Here is a 6,747-nt window from a genome sequence, read left to right on the forward strand (position 1 = left end):
ATTAAGTAAAAAAATATTTCGTGACAAATTGTTGGATTTAGATTGTAAAATACCGATTTAGGTACCAACTTTTGTCTGGTAAGAGAACGTACCATGTGTTTGATCAACATCTTGGTTTGGCATCATAACTTTAAAGGTAAAACAGCTAATGGACAGAATGTTGCTAAGCAGGCAATGTTTACAAATAAAGGTGTAACAAAAATGTTTTATATTTTCTCGGCAAATATGGTATATCTGTGTATGCTGTCAATGGGCTTGTATGTATTTATTCCTATTTCCCAAAATTCAAGGTTATAATTCGACTGTACACGTTTCCTAACCATTCTTCTTTGTTCCTTATCCCTGCCCCGCCATTTTGATTATTTCAAGCGCATTAACCCACATTTTGGTACAATACAAACAAACGTCTGCAACACTGTTAGGTGTTTAGGGGATACCTTTTTAGTTCTGAGAAATGCTAATGATCATGAGTTTTTCAGAGTGATAAGTGATGTGTACCATTATTTGTGGCAAACGACCTTTTCACTTCAGGAATAGACTTGAACTTCACAATGGTAAGTGATGTGTACCGTTATTTGAGGCCAATGACCTTCCTTTTTACGTTTTCATTGTTTTCTTTTGTTCTTATTTACACGACTGTCGTGTAAATTTATTCCCTTGCTTCGGTTCATGTGGTCTTTCGAGAGGAACTATTGTCTTGGCACATTGTGCGCTTTTGGAGAAACTCGTACTGTCGAGTTATAACCAACAAGTTTGAAAAAGAGGAATATATGCAACATGAACAGATATTCCATATGTGCCGAGAAAATACAAAACATTTTGGATAAAATCAACACGTTTATTTGTAAACATTGTCTCCTAAGGCACTCTGTTCAATAACTGTTTTGCGTTTTAAGTTACGATTCCAAACTATGTTTTTCGCAACATACTGGACGCATACATGTTTGATTTTTTAAATCTAAAGATAAAATACCTTAATCGGTACTTCTCATTCAAGTCAATCATTTTGTTTACTAAGAACAGTTTTTTCTAACTTAATGTTTGTATGAAACGAAATTTTATAATAAACGTACATTTTTAAAGCAATACTTCTGTGAAAAACAACAGAAACAAGCTGAGGAGCCAAAAGTTTAAACATAAAGTTTGGGTTAGGGCAAGTTTACAATTTTGTTACAAATAGATAATAATAATAATAATAATTATAATAATAATAATAATAATAATAATAATAATAATAATAATAATAATAATAATAATAATTATTATTATTATTAATAATAATAATAATAATAATAATAATAATAATAATAATAATAATTATTATAATTAATAATAATAATAATAATAATAATAATAATAATAATAATAATAATAATAATAATTATTATTATTATTATTATTATTAATAATAATAATAATAATAAAAATAATAATAATAATAATAATAATAATAATAATAATAATAATAATAATATTAATAATAAGGCGACCAATAAAACAAAGTGTAACATTCTGAATGAAAAGACTTCGGTTTTTACTAAACCAGCCTCAGACAAGTTAAAGAGCGAAACTAAAGTTAAAAACATAACAAACAGCACTTAACAAAGTATGACGCTAGTGATGAAGCCTTTTTATGTGGTTAAAACAGTGGATTGTTTAATAATAGTGTTGAAATATTAAAAGTGTACGACAAACAGCGGCGAATTGTAAAAACGACATACATGGCACATTAAGGGTCCATGCGCATATATTATGTATTGCTACGTCTCCTCGTATAATAAACGGTCAGAAAAAATGACATGAGCATTCGTTGTCTGCACTAGTATATACCATATATATAAAAGTATCATTTCAGGCGAAAGTATCAAAGCCTTAAGCCTACATGCAATGCATCTTAAGGACCAGAACTAAAAAACTTCACTGAGGATGATGTACAGAGAGGTGTTTGAAGACCATCATACTGCAATTGGAACCATCGGTATTGACGTGTCATTTTTCTAGATGGAGATTTTTTTCATTTACGCTACATACAATTAAGCCTCGAACAATGCTGATGTCCTAGTTCTATCGGATTTTAAAATTGCCACATATTGTCACGAATCAGTTTTTCACAAGCACACAAAATCTAGGTCTATAGATTGGAGTTAATTTGATAAAAAATACACTAGCAGTCGCAAATTTAATTAGACTTCCTAAGACATTCACTAGAATAGAAAAAGACAGTTGGATCGTAAATCTGCGCGTTTCTAAATAATTCAAACCTTAGAACAAACCTACTGTTCAGGCCTTAACGGTGAGAAATCCAGGATTAATGCAAAATTTGGATAATTGTTCTCGATCTTAATGCTCAGTTTACGTTTAGAGTTTGCTCGCAAATTACAAAAATATTTGAACGGGAAAAGAGATAATCACTCGTGAAGACGTTGTCATTAATTAATATTGTGAGAAGGTTAAGTCAGAGATACTGTCTAAAATCTATAACTGATTATTGTAGCATGCGGCTTTCATGATGTCGGCATTAGTAGATGGAGCACTCACAAATGGGTGGAGTCACACAAATGGGTAGAGTCATTCTTAAATGGATAGTGTCACACAAATGGCCATGTCTCCAGTGTAACATGCGCCGTCAACGACGCAACACATCGCTTCATAGAAAAGCATGCTCGACCATGTAGGGGTCCATTGGTCTTTATATACAGTAAATTCTCAATCCACACGTAGCCCGGACTTACATGCATACTACCATCCAAGTAAACATACGTACTATAAAGGTACTTTCGTCTATAACGGAATGTTATACTATGAACGCTCTTCCGCCGCCTACAGCGGAGCTTTACATTACTTTCTTCTCCGAGTATTAGCCTGGGAAACTGTAGGCTGCTGTCAACATCCAACCAGTGCCACCATTTGCAACGTGCGACGTCAAAGACACAACAGATCCCTTCAGAAAATGCATTACGCGACCCTAAAGTGGTCCATTGGTCGTTATATACAGTAAAATCCTAATCCACACGTATCTCGGGCTTTGCTAATTTGCATATTACCAACGAAGAAAACATACGTACTTTGAACTTACAACCTATAACCGTCTATAACCGTTATATACGGGATATAATACTATGAACACACATTCGCCGCCTACAGGGGACCATTACACAATCAATAAGTTGCGCTAGTTTCTTAAACATTTGCTCACCGCTCTTGTGGAAAGAAGAGAGTACACACAAAGTAGAAATACTATAATCATTAATAAGGCAACTAAACACATTTTAAACGGCTGTTTCCAACACTTCGTACAGAAGGGCCTTATCATAACCCATAACAGCCTATAATTGTATAAACGTTATTATCAATACAATGAAAACAACAGGGAAAATTCATATGGAATAGCTTATTAACAGACCTTTCCAACGAACACGGTTGCGTGGAAGAGATAAGACGCTTCTCAAAACACCAAACCGAGCGACTTCCTCCGTCGAACTAACCCGCAGAATTGTTTAGCTACTAGAGGAAGGATGTGTCGTTGTTTGCACTAGTATATACAATATATATTAAAGTATCATTTCAGATGCCACAGCTTTATAGCACTTCAACTATTGAATGTTCAACAGTTACCCTGCACTAGCACACTATTGTATTAGATTTTAACACTTCATTCTCTCCATCCCGTTCCGGTTGTTCAGTTGTGCCCTCGTACATTGAATAACTTTAGATTTCCTATTTCGATATATTTTGTCTCCGATCAGGGCACGATTATAAGGAAATGGAAGTAGTGGCCCGCCGAGGCTGGTCATTAAGTTTAATTGTTGGGCATCATTTAGATGCCCTATGAATCCAGACTCCACAATACAAATCAGACCTTGATTGTCAACGATGATTCGTAAATGTAGACAATGATATTGGCGGTGTCCAAAAATAGTTTTGCTGTTGTTCATTCATTGGTCTTTGCATTTCGTGCGATGTGCTGTCGATCGCTCCAACTATTGGGTATAAATCCCAAACGTCATTTCGCGAGCGCCACTCATCTCAAGATGGCCATTTAACTAAAGGACATAAATGATGTTCTAAGAATGGTAGGTACTTTGACAACTCATCTGCAATGGTTGATACCGAAATATCAAAAAACCACGTGCCGCCCAACCTGCATCCATGAATTCTGCTCCACCATGTGTCGCCTAACCTGCACCCATGGTCGCCGCTCTATCGTATGCCGCCCAATTTGCGCCCATGAACGCCGCTCCACCGCGTGCAACCCAATCTGCACCCATGAACGCCGCTCCACCACATGCAGTCCAGCATGCGTCTCTGAACGCCGCTCGACCTCATGACGTCGACCTTGCGCCCCTGAACGCCGCTGCAACACGTGCCGTCCAGCATACGCCCGTAAACGCCGCTCAGCTACGTGTCAACCAGCAGAACGCCGCTCCCCCTGCATGCCGCCCAGCTTGCACATAGGAATGCCGCTGCTGTGCGTGCTGCCTCGCACGCGACTCTGGATTTGAGAAAAGCAATGGTTGCATATCATCATAGCGATTCAAACGAGAAAAACAGAGAGCCGGTCCGAGATGGCGGACCCATGCGTCGGCGTAGGGAACGCCGACGATCGCTTGCTGATTTAGTCCGGTAAAATCAGATGCTCTAACGCCGTTTTATGGCCAAGAAAGTACCAAAACTTCTGGCAGTATTATAAGTCAGTAGCAACGGAGAGAAGCATTGGTCTTATAACGTTTACATCAATATCAATTACTTTCTTTAGAAATACATTATGATGAAAACGATGATAATTATGATGATAATAACGGTTATAGTAATGAGATAAAAATAAGTCATTAATGCTTCGCTTTTGTTGAGAAAATCCCTGTATTTCTTTCATAGTACGCTGATCGTGTTAAGTGTTCAGAGTTCGTCGGAAAGGTCTAATAGCATCAAACAACCGTGTATTTTGTTCTTTATAATGCGTTTTGAACTTAGCGGAAAGGTTACACATTAATTTTTGGTGACACACGTATTGATATTTCATAATGTTTTTGCTTGTGTCAAAAACATGACGTGCGAAGTTATACGTTATCTAAACTGTAAAAGTTACTGCGTAATGCGTAAAATAACTATCATTGGGATAAATTAGCACCTTTTTACTCTAATTTACGCCCTAGTTATGGAGCATTGTCATTGGAAACGATGTACAAAACAGTTTTTTTCAGTGTCCAAGCGGGAACTACAATAATAACAAATAAACAAACATCTTCTGTTATCATTTTGCGAGATATTTACCTTAACTGGTTTACTTCTCTGCAACATTTTTTGACATAGGCGTTATGCCTTCTGTAGCCGTACCTATGTTGATTGTAATTCGACCAAACAGTAAACTACTCCCATGACAGTAAGAGATGTTTTAAACAAATTATATTAGCCAAATATACTTCCGTATGGGTGATCTATGGATTTTGTCGACGGCGTCTGTCATTCCAAATTATTCACTCATATTCTACTGAGTTTCTCTGGAGTTGAAGCTACCAAATATTCTTCATCCGAAACAATCAAGCACGAGCAATATTCATTATCTATACAGGAATATTTCATATTGGAACTTGAGAGGAAATGTTGTCTCTTTCTGAATTTGCATGATTAAACATGATATATATATATTGTGTACAATTTGCGAAACAAACATTATGCCTTTAAATACTGACATGATCGCTTCATTAAATTAATATCAAAAGAACAAGAAATCAAAGTTTATATTTCTTGCTGTTCGTTTTTCACTGAAATAGCGAGATACTACTTAATTGCTATTTCAATTAAATGTTTTCTTTATAGCTTTCGTAAAATGATTGAAATACAACCGTAATACGAAATTATTCCAAAACATTACGGGTTAACAAGGATCTCAAGGGTAAAAAATGTGTGTCTGATTTCTTTTGAACACCAAGACTTTTCATGGCACTGCACATTTTTTTTTATAATTGTATTGAATTCGACATGAAATGTTATGCTTCTAGCACATTAGAAAGAAAAAATGACAACTGCCAAGAACAACCCTTCATCTTCTTCAAGTGTTTATCATTAATTTAATGGAAAACTACAATGACAATACCTTTTAATGCACTGAAGATCATTAGTATCGGTTTTGACAGCAGTACCCTACTGAGGGTTGCAAGATAGCTTACCGACGTGCCGTTATTTGATACTTCATTCTGTGAAATCGATCCCAATTAACCAGACCACCACTCGCGCTGGCATCAAACCGACACGAGCATCTTGCTAATGAATATGCTTGGGAAGAAAGAGATACAAATGTTACCTTAATGTAACTAAATGAAATAATGTTTAAGGAAAAAAAGAAAATTATTGAGTTTCATCCGCGGCTCCAGCAGATAATTAATGAATTCGAGAGATTGTGTAAACCCACAAAGTTCACAACCACAATTGGTCAAAGGTAACTAAGATATTAGATATTGAAAACAGTTTTTCATTGCAGTGCTTTGTTAGCTAATTCAAATTGTACAATAAGGACAAATGTAGTGGTGTTACAACTTTGAACGTTTAATTCACTTATCTTTGAACCATTTTCAGAATACATGTTTAAATAACCGTGCACAAAAATAACAGTATACTATTTGTTGTCATTGTCTTCAAGTTATTAATTAAACCGGAGGAAATAAATATTATACATATCTTATAAAGGCTTAAATATTTATTAATTGCATTTTTTTATAAATGTAAAACATTTAGAAATACAAATAAGGC

The 6,747-nt window shown here is 35.5% G+C and overlaps 1 pseudogene; it reads left to right on the plus strand.

The window, feature by feature from the left end:
- The first annotated feature begins 4,510 nt into the window (after positions 1-4,510).
- The window catches only part of LOC128235071 (calcitonin gene-related peptide type 1 receptor-like), a 65,729-nt pseudogene continuing 63,492 nt past the window's right edge, over positions 4,511-6,747 (plus strand).

The sequence above is a fragment of the Mya arenaria genome, chromosome 1 (assembly GCF_026914265.1).
Source record: "Mya arenaria isolate MELC-2E11 chromosome 1, ASM2691426v1".
NCBI classification, from domain to species: domain Eukaryota; kingdom Metazoa; phylum Mollusca; class Bivalvia; order Myida; family Myidae; genus Mya; species Mya arenaria.